Below are 12,100 nucleotides of genomic sequence, written 5' to 3' on the forward strand. Positions count from 1 at the left end.
CATGAAAAGCAAATTGTCTTTGTATAGAGGAAGAGTGGCACACACGGCCATGGGAGTGGGGGAAGGGATTTGTCTCTCTCACTGACCACCTCATAGCCACGGCAGCCATTCTTCTATCTTTCTCCACTGGCCCACCCAACTATGCCTTGGAAATGACTTCATCTGCAAGTCCCTTGGGGATAGATCCCTTGCTCCATTGAGTGAGATGTTGGATTAGAGACTCATGGGATGCTTTCACACTGAATGTCCTGACGCTTACATTCACAGATACATATTTTTAAAATCAATTTGCTGTGTCACTTTTTCCTTTTGTATGATAAGTGAAGCTTATCCCGACATTCTTTTTTTTTTTTTTCTGGGCTAAATATACTCAGCAAGTTATTATCGGTTGTTTGGGCTCCTAAGAGCCAAGTGAAAAGCAAGCAAGGAAGAAAACCAAGAAAATATTTGGAGCAGCAGATATAGATAAAAATGTAAATACATAGCCCTAGCACATAGTAGTGCTTACTATGAAAGTTACAAAAATGTATACATTAGACCAGAACTACTCATCCAATGAAAGGGTCCTTGTAATGGAAATCGGTCACTTACAAGAAATTAATGATGGCCTAAAGGTTTTTTTATCCTTTTGGATTTAACAAATTCCAAAAAATCTTTCACCCAATGAGCTTGCTTACAAAAACTTTACCAAATTAAAAGATCATGACTATGTATCTACATGAAGGCCAATGGGCAAACTCAAGTCCTTATTTCAAATCTCAAGGAAAATTGCTTCTTTGTGACACCTGGTTTGACTCTCAATGGATCATTGCCATAGTATGTTGCTAGAAAGGTGTGCCGGGAGACTAGGCATAAAGTAAGCAGCCAAAGTAGATGTGTAGAATTAACTGTTCTGGATAGGGACTGGCTGAACAAAATAAACCCCCTCATTATCAGTCCCAAAGTAGTTCATTTTATGTGTTCACTGTTAAAAAGAAGCTGAGATCTCATCAGAGACTAGTAAAAATCACTGGGGAGAGAATGTCCAAAGATAAACTGTGGACATAAAACAGCTGTTTCTATACTGTCAGGTTTTGCAGTATGACTTTGTGATTGCTAGTTTTCCTCCCTTGCATGGAAATAATACTTGGCTCACCAAGTTGTCATTAAGCTTCAAAAACATTATATGTATAAAATAACTCCAATAATTTCCCATATATAGTAGGTTCACAGTAAGTGTCAGTTGCCTTTTCAGATGCAGATTAACATTTGATTTTAATTTAGGAAGAAAAGAACTTAATTGCCAAGTAGCATGTTCACATTTGTTCTCTTACAGGAGACATAATTTTTTATTTTTAATATGCCATACTTGACAACCTGAGAACTTACGTTTGTGAAGTAATCATAATGATTCCTCCCAACTTTGAAATGCTGTTATTCTAGAACAGTCCCCAATTTCTAAACTTTATACACTCAACCCAGAAATTAAGTCTATTCTCCTAGAGGTCACAACTATAGTCTATCTAAAGAGAAGCCTGCTTATGTATTTTTACCATGTGACATGTGACTTAGGGCTAGCTTTGACTTAGGCAGGCCCATTCTATGTAAACATGATGCTGACATCACCAGAAGACAGACGAAGAATCTCAGTCCATGCCCATGAGAAAGTGGTAAAAATACATGAGTCACATTAGAAACATCTGTCTTCAATCCCAAATTAAGGACTTCCCAGAATAAGGGACAACTTGTGGATCACATGATCTGCTCTCCAACTTGAACTATTTGCTTATTTGTCTTAATTCTATGAATATATAAAAAATAGCGAATGGTTTCCCTTTCTTAATAATACTGCATTTCCTTGAGAGTTTGCATGCTGGTTTCCAAATTGTTACAACAAACATATTTTTTCTTTTAATTTTCAGCTTGAATGCCCCTTCTTAATTTAGAATGACAACATTTGTTCTTCAACTCATAAAACAAAGCATTTATTAACAGTCCCTATAATTCTGCTTTTTGTCACTTGTAGGGAAACATGTTGAATTTTCTGACTGTAGATCTTCACATTTAAGATTCTCCCTTTTCAATATCTTTTTTCTCTTCTTCTCCATGGGCTCCTTCTTGAAAGTTTCAAACATACATAGATATCCTCAGTCTAGTGCAGTTGTTCTAAACTGGGGACAATTTTGCCTCTAGAGGACATGTAGCAACGTCTGGAATCATTTTGGTTGTCAAGTTGTGTGGAGGGTTGATACTGGTATCTGGTGGGTAGAGGTCAGAGCTGTTGCAGAATTTCCTACAATGCACAGGGTAGCCCCGTTGCCTGCCCCCACAACACAGAATCATCCGGCTCAAAATATCAATAGTTTCAAAGTGGAGAAGCCCTCATCTAGAGGGGAAAATAAATGTTTTTAAAAACTAGTTTTATATAATTTTTGCATCTGGCTACTCCCTACACATCCTTTATTTCATTGCTAAACTTTTCTCCTTTTTTTTGCTTTTTTATTTTTTTTGTAGAGATGGAGTTTTGCGTTTTTGCTTAGGCCGTTCTCAAACTCCTGGGTTCAAATGATCCATCCACCTCGGCCTCCCAAAGTGCTGGGATTACAGGCCTGAGCCACCACACCCGGCCCATTGCTAAACTTATTCTAAGACATCTCCCCTGCATCCATATTCTATTATGCTCTTAATCTTCTGCAGCTGATTTTCCTTCCAAGCAAGTCACCGCAACTGCTCTCTTTAGGGTCACCGACCTCCTTAATTGTCAAATCAAACAATCCAATAAACATTTTTTCCATCCTTATCTTATTTTGACATCTCTACTGCATTCAAACTGTTGGTCTTTTTCTCCCTCTTATAATTATCTTGTCTCTTTCTCTTTGCACATTGACACAATCCTCCTCAAGTCTTCATCCTTGTCATCATAATCATCATCATCATCAATCAATCATCACAACTCCTAACATCACATGCCTCACTTCATTCTGTTCTCCATTTAAATCCCCCTATCAGGAGCACTTCTACACTGCTGATGGGAATGTAAACTAGTACAGCCACTGTGGAAAACAGTGTGGAGATTCCTTAAAGAACTAAAAGTAGAACTACCATTTGATCCAACAATCCCATTACTGGGTGTCTACCCAGAGGGAAATAAGTCATTATTTGAGGAAGACCCTTGCACATGCATGTTTATAGCAGCACAAGTCACAACTGCAAAATCCTGGAACCAACCCAAATGCCCATCAACCAATGAGTGAATAAACTGTGGTGTATATATATATAATGGAATACTACGCAGCCATAAAAAGGATTGAATTAACAGCATTTGCAGTGACCTTGATGAGATTGGAGACTATTATTCTCAGTGAGGTAACCCAGGAAAGGAAAACCAAACATCGTATGTTTTCACTGATATGTGGGAGGTAAGCTATGAGGACACAGAGGCATAAGAATGATACAACGGACTTTGGGGACTTGGGGGGAAAAGTGGGAGGGCGGAGGGATAAAAGACTATGCCTATGGTGGGTGCAGTATATACTGCTCAGGTGATGGGTGCACAAAAATCTCACAAATCGCCACTGAACTCACTCATGTAACCAAATTTCACCCATACCCCAATAACTTATGGAAAATAAATAACAAAACCATAAATACATAAATAAGTAAATAAATAATCTCCCTATCAGAGAGGTTTCTCTTGTCTACCCTACCCAATGTAACACCATCTTTCTATCCTCGTTTCTCTTCATAGCATTTTTTTTGCCACCCAATATTATTTTATATGTTAATTTTAATTTCTTCATTGTCTCTCCTTGCCCCACTCCCTTTCCTCCAGATTGTAAGCTTTATGATACAATAGGAACAATTTCTATCTTGTTCACTTCCATCTTATTAGCACCTAGTACTCAGTGGCTACACAGGCATATTTGTTGAATGAATAAAAGGATAAGTGAATAAATGAAGGGAAAACAGGCTATGAAGTGCTTTCTAGTAGCAGGCACTGTGCTTAGTTAGCACAGTATCCATCTAGTACTGGTAGTATATGCTTTCTTACAACTCGTTGTCTCCTAAGATGCTGCTCCAAGCTGATACTCCTATTTCCATGACCACTTCTCTGTCTCCTTTGATGCCTCCTCTTCTTCCTCTTTCTTCCTGGCTACTTCCAAGATTCCCTCCTTGATGCTGTGCCATCCCATTGCTCTGTGCTCTCTTTGACAGCATGTTTTAGTGTCCCACTTAAGTGGCCCCAATAGCACAAAATTCAATATGTCACACCTCACATCTGCAGAACCAGCTGTATTATTCACCCTTGTGGGAGACCTACCACATCTAGGTCAGTGTTGTTGCTGGTGACTGTTTCAACATTTGCAAAGGCCTTGATGCAGGAAGAAGCCTTGAACATTTAGGGAAGTGGTGAAAGTCCAGTGTGGCTGGAATGAGGAGTGAGGGGTGCAACAATGATAAAATATGCTGGTGAAGAAATTTTTGCCGGACACCCTTTATGTGCATACAATTATCTAAGACGTGTGGGCAAAAAATTAAAGATGAACTTCATGCCCCTTCATCAATAGTTCTGTGATTTAGTATCACAAGCATACTATCTAAATGGTGCTCATGCCTGTGTCCCAATCACACACCTTTATTTCACTGTGTAAAGCCCCGCTCCCTAGCATCATTTCTGAGGTTCCCCTATGGTCGATTTCACTGCTGCTGCTTACTTCACAAAACCAATTACCAGGCATTGTTTATTTTTAAAAATGGTGATCTATATATAACATTATTCAGAATAAGAAAATATAGTTTTATTTGAAAGTGTTAAGAATCCACATGGAACTTAAATTAGATATAACAGAGGAAAGCATAAGTTTTGGAAGTGGCCATATAACTTTATTTATTTATATGTATTTTTTGAGACGGAGTCTTGCTCTGTTGCCCAGGCTGGAGTGCAGTGGGGCGATCTCAGCTGACTGCAAGCTCCACCTCCCGGGTTCACGTCATTCTCCTGCCTCAGCCTCCCGAGTAGCTGGGACTACAGGCACCCGCCACCATGCCCAGCTAATTTTTTGTATTTTTAGTAGAGATGGGGTTTCACCATGTTGGCCAGGATGGTCTTGATCTCCTGACCTCATGATCTGCCTGCCTCGGCCTCCCAAAGTGCTGGGATTACAGGCGTGAGCCACCGTGCCCGGCCTAGCCATATAACTTTAAAAAGATGGGCTGGGCATAGTGGCTCAAGCCTGTAATCCCCCAGCACTTAGGCCAACGCAGGCGGATCACCTGAGGTCAGGAGTTCAAGACCAGCCTGGCCAACATGGTGAAATCCCGCATCTACTATAAAATACAAAAATTAGCCAGGTGTGGTGGCGGGCACCTGTAATACCAGATACTCAGGAGACTAAGCCAGGAGAATCACTTGAACCCGGGAAGTGGAGGTTGCAGTGAGCTGAGATCACACCATGGCATTCCAGCCTGGCGAGACTCCAGCGAGGCTCCATCTCAAGAAAAAAAAAAAAAAAAAAAAAAAAAAAAGATGCCGTTAGCTTTTCCCTCTTGTACCCAACTAAATTTTCTTCTTCAAAGTATTTTTTTTCTTCCTATGACTCAATTTTCTTCTATCCAGGTTCTTTGCCTTTATAGGAAAGTCCTCAATGGTGAGCAACTGCTGAAAGAAATCACATATAATCTGAGTTATCAAGGGGGATTTGAAAGAAAAGTAATTTCTTTCTAGGAATACCAGCCAAGACAAAGATGCCGAGTGTATGTTAGTGTGTGTGCAGGTATACGTGTGTCTGCTTATGGCAGTATTTATACAAAACATGGAATCGGCTTCTGAGGTATTCTTAGACATCATCTACTTTTAAAATTTTCAAATAGTCATGAACTCAACAAGTAATGAATGAATAAGAGATGACTTCCACTATAGGTGAGGCAATTACATAGATAACTTATTTTAAAAATCGTTTGAGAAAAAATGAGCAGGTATTGTAAAAAAAAAAAAAAAAAAAGAGTAAGTTTAAACATTTTGGAAACTGTAAGGTATTAGACAAATGCAATATATTATTCTTATTAATAAATAATGACTTGTACACTTACTTGGCTTTGCACATTTAGATATATTGTGTGACTGAAGCAGTATTATTGGGAGCGCTTTAATAAAAGTGTGAAGTAAATTTGCGAGAGAATCTAGAAGAAAATAATTACTTTTTTCTTTCTGAATTTGTCTTGAGTGTTTATAGTTGAATTTTTTATTTTAAATCACTGTTTTTCTTTTCTGTACTAATTATCTTCTAGTCTAATATGCCTGGACATGAAGTGAAGACGGGAGTGTAGATGTAATATTCTGCTTAGAAAGATTTGTATTTCTGTGATACTATACCAGCAATTTAACTGATTAAAGAATTAACCAACTGGCAACCATGGGTGTTTTTATTACTTGGGTATTTTAGCACATTTTCAACTGAGAGAGATAAAAGAGGTAGAAACCACTTGGGAATCACGGATAATAATAGGGTATATTTAGATAATGGAAATTTGATATTAATTTTGGGGAGAAATCGCTGAAATCCTGCAATATGTGGAATCAAGAACGTTGGTTATTTGTCGGGACCCTGTATTGCACAGTTTAAAACTGATGCTTATAAGAATCGCTTGGTTTGCAAAATTGTCAAGGGACTAAATGACTTAATCAACCTTTCCCATTTTTATCTGCAGTCAATCTAAGCTTATTATTATCAAACCACTCAAGTGATGGCCCCTGATTGAAGAGAACATTCCATGGGGAACAACATGAGTAGCCTTCCCTTGTGGGAGGGAGGATATCCACAGACATTGTAATGTTCTTTTTTTCACCTTCAACCTCTATAGGTAGAAACTTAAAAGCCATTTTGAACATTATCTCATTATCCCTTCACTTTTGAACTAGGAGTTGATTACCCTTAATTTGCAAGGGGGCACTGTATTGAGAAGTAAGCCGATTTTGCTAATGTTACATACAAAGCACTCTGCACCAAGCTAAGAACAGAATTCAGACCTACAGGTCATGATTCAACCTCTGCTTCTGCATTTGCATAGCATAATATTATGAATAGGATCCTCTCCTCTTCTGAAAAATAACAAGATATTAACAAAAAGAATCCTTTAATGCACACTTAAAATCCTGTTTCTTAAATCAAAGGTGGCTATTTTTGGAAAAGAAAGAAATTCAGGCATTCAAATATAGCAGTGGTTTTATTTTATTTTTTTGTTTTTCCAGTTAGAAAGCTGCTCTGTTGAATAAGAGCCCAAATGATGAGTACATTCTTCAAAGAGACAAACTAAGGTAACCCTGATTGTTATGTTGACTTTGTTAAAGGCAATGGCCCAAAGCATTAGCAATTAAAGCTCATTTAAAATTAATTTAATTTTCAGGAGCCCATAAACTCATAAAATCAGACACATGTAAAATAAACACCTACAGATGCATTTTTGAAACCTAATAGTTTCCAAAGTGAAAAGATAGAACAAGAGAAGGAGAAAGAAAAGGGAATAAAGAGAAAGTGCCCAATATTAGTCTAAGAAGCTTGTCTTTTGAGCCCCTGGTCCACTGTTTCAAAGGCAGGATTAGTTAGTTCACATAGTAAAATTTCAAGTTGCTGAAGCATCATTGTGCTTCTCTTCAGAATGGAGCCAAATTAGATGAAGACATTGGAAAATGCTTCTCTGGGAAAATACTAATTTTGTACACATTTCTCAAAACAGATCAGAGCTCCCATTTCTACTACCTTAACTTTGCAGAAATTAATTAACTACTTTCGGCAGTAGAGTATTACCCAAGCTTTACATTGATGAAAGCTTCAACTGTTCCTCACAACTTTTAGACACAGGCTTTTAGATGACCAAACATGGGTTTTGGGAAAAGTGATTAATATATCTAAACAGTGGTCCAACTTTTATTTTTTAAAAATAAAATGAAAGAGCAGAAACACCTTATTTTCAAAATAAAGGTTGGGAGTGAGAAATCTATTTGTCCAAATGTGGAAAAGGACAGTGGCATCTACAGTAAACTGCAAGTGTAGGTGTTTGAGTGTAAGAGCAAGAGGTGGGGTATGCATGTGGGAGAGCAAAGGACATGAAGATAAAAGTAACAGTCTCCTTTATCTCCCTATCCCTTTCTCTCTTTACAGAATACACACTTTCAGTCAACTAAATGACCTAATATTGAAAATACAAAGGCCTCAGAAAAATATTGAAAATACAAAGGCCTCAGAAAAGATTCACGAATAGAGTTCTATTTACAGAACTCTATTCGTGAATCAGACATTAGAGACAATCCAATCCCATCTCTTAATTCAGTAAATCCAGCAAAAGCCCCTGGATATCAATGTTTGTTTTCTCTCATCAGCTCACTTGTAGTTGAGGCTGACAAGTCTAGAAGACTTGTCTAAAAGTCTGCCACCCAATTGGTGGCACAGAGCAATTCTTAGAAGACTCTTCTAAGTCCTAATTCTGCTCTCTTGAGCAACACAGGATACAATATGTTGCTCCTCTTCATTTGCAGGCAATAGTATGGTGATCAGACCTGGGTCAGAGAGACATGGGTAGATTACTCAACCTCTCTAAGCATCAGCTTCATTACCTGTAAAAGGAAATAAAAGGTATTTCCAATCTCATAGGATTTTTGTTAGGGTTAATGAAATAACGCACTTAGAACAATGCCTAGAATTTAACTAATGCTTAACTACATTAGCTGTTTTGATGGTGTTTAGGTGTCAGACAGCCCTGGGTTCAAATCCTAGCTCCACTGTTTAGTAGCTGTCCTTAGATTAATAAATTTATCAGAGCTTCTGTTTTTTCATCTTTGAGACATCTATCTCACAAGGATTTTGTAAGATTTAATGAAAAAAATTTAAAGTGACTGATATTTGGCTCTAATATTTTTATCATCATTGTCATCAATGAACACTTAATCAATGTCGTCCTTAAATTATGTTGCTAGAAACTGATAAAAACAATTCCAAACTAGTCAGAAACAGCCCAAAGGGTAGTGTGAAGACTGTCTCCCTTGACCCTAAACCATGAGTAGTTCTGCTGCTCCCACAACAGTCCCCCACCACTCCCACAGCCCCCCTTGCACCATCCATGGTTTTGCCTTCTGCAGTTTCAGTTACCCAGGCCCAGCTATCATCTGGAAATATTAAATGGAAAATTCCAGAAATAATTCACAAGTTTTCAATTGCACACCGTTCTGAGTAGTATGATGAAATCTTACACCATCCCGCTCTGTCCTGCCTGGGACATGAATCATCTCTTTGTCCAGCATACCCACACTGTATGCACTCCCTGCCCATCAATCACATAGAAGCCATCTCGATGAGCAGATCGGCTGTCGCCATTTCACAGTGCTGGTGTTCAACTAACCCACATTTTACTTAGTAATATCCCCAAAGCACGAGAGTAGTGATGCTGGCAATCTGGCTATGCCAAAGAAAAGTGCATCCTTTAAGTGAAAAGATGAAAACTGTTAATAAGGAAAGAAAAAAATATATTCTGAGGTTGCTGAAGTCTACGATAAAAATCGTTTATCCGTGAAATTGTAAAGAAGGAAAAAGAACTTTACGCTAGTTCTGTGGTTGCACCTCAAACTGCAAAAGTTATGCCCACAGTGCGTAAGTTCTTAATTAAGATGAAACGGCATTAAATGTGTGGGTGGAAGACATGAACAGAAACACATTCTTATTGATGGCAATCGGGTTCGGTGTATCCGCGGTTTCCGGCATCCAGTGAGGGTCTTGAAGTATATCCCCTGTGGATAAAGGGGGCACTATTGTACATTCTTTAATGCAATCTAACATTGTATTTGCTTTTCTTCTTTTAGACCCTTAGAGATGAGAGTATGAAAGAGAAAATACATACTCTGGAATCCATTGGTCCTACCCCACTTATTCAGAATAATTCAATTAAAAACAACACACATCATATAGGAATGTCAACAGTGAAGGTGAGTCGCATGATAATTCTCTTTCGAAAAAGACGTATTTGTACTTTATTTATTCAGTCCATTACTTACTCTACAAACACTTGCCAAATGCCTACAGACTGCATCAAGCATAGCCTTACTCTCTAGGTCTCATGATTCGGGGGCATCTGGGATCCTATGACGTGTTTAACAGAATCCTGTTTCTCTTAGATGGGCTTAAAATGACCTCTGTGTGATTTGCTCTACATAATTATTCATGTTTCCCAGAGAGGTAACATTATGTAGGTCTTCAAAACACAGATTACAAATTGAAAAGGTTGAACTACCTCCCATCAAGATGGTAGCATATGAAAGGGCAATATATTCCAACCCTAACACAGCTAACCAGTACATAAATCACCTGGACTTTTCCTTCATCTTTAGAATAAAGGCACCATTCTAAGTAGTGTAAAAAGTCCCTTCTAGCCTTCTCATTTGAATATTGTGTAACTGCATTATACTATCATTAAAAATTTCCAGGCTGGGTGCAGTGACTCACACCTGTAATCCCAGCACTTTGGGAGACTGAGGCAGGTGGGTCACCTGAGGTTACGAGTTCAAGACCAACCTGGCCAACATGGTGAAACCATCTCTACTAAAAAAGAAAAAAATTAACTGGGCGTGGGGGCAGGTGCCCGTAATCCCAGTGATAATCAAGAATAATCACTTGAACCCAGGAGGCAGAGGTTGCAGTGAGCCGAGATCACGCCACTGCACTCCAGCCTAGGCGATGAGAATGAAACTCCATCTCAAAAAAAAAAAAAAAAGAATTTCCTGTAACACAAACTAACCATCTATATATGTCCTAGGATAACAGCCTTTGGGTCAGTCATCATAGAATCAAATCAAAAGCTGATGTCTTCGTTAGCTCTCTAACATATATTCTAGAGGAAATTCCTGATGTCCCAAAATATACGAAACCAGCCTCAAAAAGATTCCTGCAGCACACAGTGCTGCTTTTCCTACCAGCTATCTTCCCTCCTCATTCCTATTTCTTTCAAGTTACAGAAGCCCATTTTGTTCATATATTTAATTGCCACGAGCTTCAAAGGAGGCCAAGCCCTACCTGGTCCCACGGGTTAAACGTCTGTTGGTCTTAGCAAATCAGCATTATTTTAATCCCCTTGCCAATGGCTGGTTTAGGATTGATTTGCTGTTAAAAAGGCGTATTTGAGAGGAAGCTCCTTTTTCCTATCCCTTCATTCAGCTATATGAGGTGATGCTCAGAGCTTCTGCAGCCATCTTGTGATCATAGGACCATAAACCTGAATATAAAAGTAAAGACATCAAACACAGCAAAGCAGAAAAATGGAAAACACCCAGGCCCTTCTTGACATTGTTGAGTTGCTGAGTTAACTGACTCTGATTAACTTGTCTACTTGTTATCTGAGATTGGAAATAGTCCTTTTTCATTGTTGTTTCTCAAACTGTAGTGTGACTTCAAATAACCTGTGTGTCTGATTAAAATACAGATTCTGATGTATTATAGGAGGCCCTGGGTTGGGTCTGGGGATTCTGCAGTTCTGACAAGCTCCCAGGTGAAGGTGACACTGCCAGCTCTGAGCCCGAACTCTGAGTAAGAAGGGTTTAATTCACTTTAGATTGATATTCAGTGACTAGTAGCTGAAATCATCCTAAATGACACAACCCTCAATCTAGTATTTTCTCTCATCATCTCTTACCTGTGTTGATGAATCCATTTAAGGACCTAAAAATTTTAACATTAATTTTAGTTGCTGTTAACCTGCATGCAGTTCATGCTTTGACTCGATTCCTCTCACTTCAATACCCCACCATCACTGGTACCTTCTTATTCTTTTCTGCCTTAAATAGGGCATTCACGAGTCTCAGCACCCACGGTGGGACAAAGGCGCCTGTGAATGCTAGGTGCCTTTGCCCTGCTCTAGCGTGAAGAGCTTGCCAGCACACCTGGCCCAAAGGTGATGCAGCTGCATGCACGCCGGTTCCTTCCCTGCCATCTCCAGCTCTAAAGACAAATGCTTGAGCGCTTTTGCAAATCAAAACCTTTTCATCCTGAATTTGGTGATTCACCCTGAATGGTGTCTTCTTGGAAAGTCTGTAATGCACTATTGTGTAAGATGGGTAAAATTGGCCTGTCTCATTGACAAC

The 12,100-nt window shown here is 38.9% G+C and overlaps 1 long non-coding RNA gene across 1 annotated transcript in view; it reads right to left on the bottom strand.

Annotated features, from left to right (window-relative positions):
• Positions 1–7,214: 7,214 nt before the first annotated feature.
• Positions 7,215–12,100, bottom strand: part of LOC116275252 — a 29,915-nt gene continuing 25,029 nt past the window's right edge. Inside the window, exons 2-3 of the long non-coding RNA XR_004184207.1 lie at positions 8,487–8,590; positions 7,215–7,300 (exon numbers count right to left, since the gene is read on the bottom strand). This is a non-coding gene — a long non-coding RNA (uncharacterized LOC116275252). The remainder of the gene's footprint in view (positions 7,301–8,486; positions 8,591–12,100) is intronic.

This window comes from Papio anubis, chromosome 6 (genome assembly GCF_008728515.1).
Source record: "Papio anubis isolate 15944 chromosome 6, Panubis1.0, whole genome shotgun sequence".
In the NCBI taxonomy this organism is placed as follows: domain Eukaryota; kingdom Metazoa; phylum Chordata; class Mammalia; order Primates; family Cercopithecidae; genus Papio; species Papio anubis.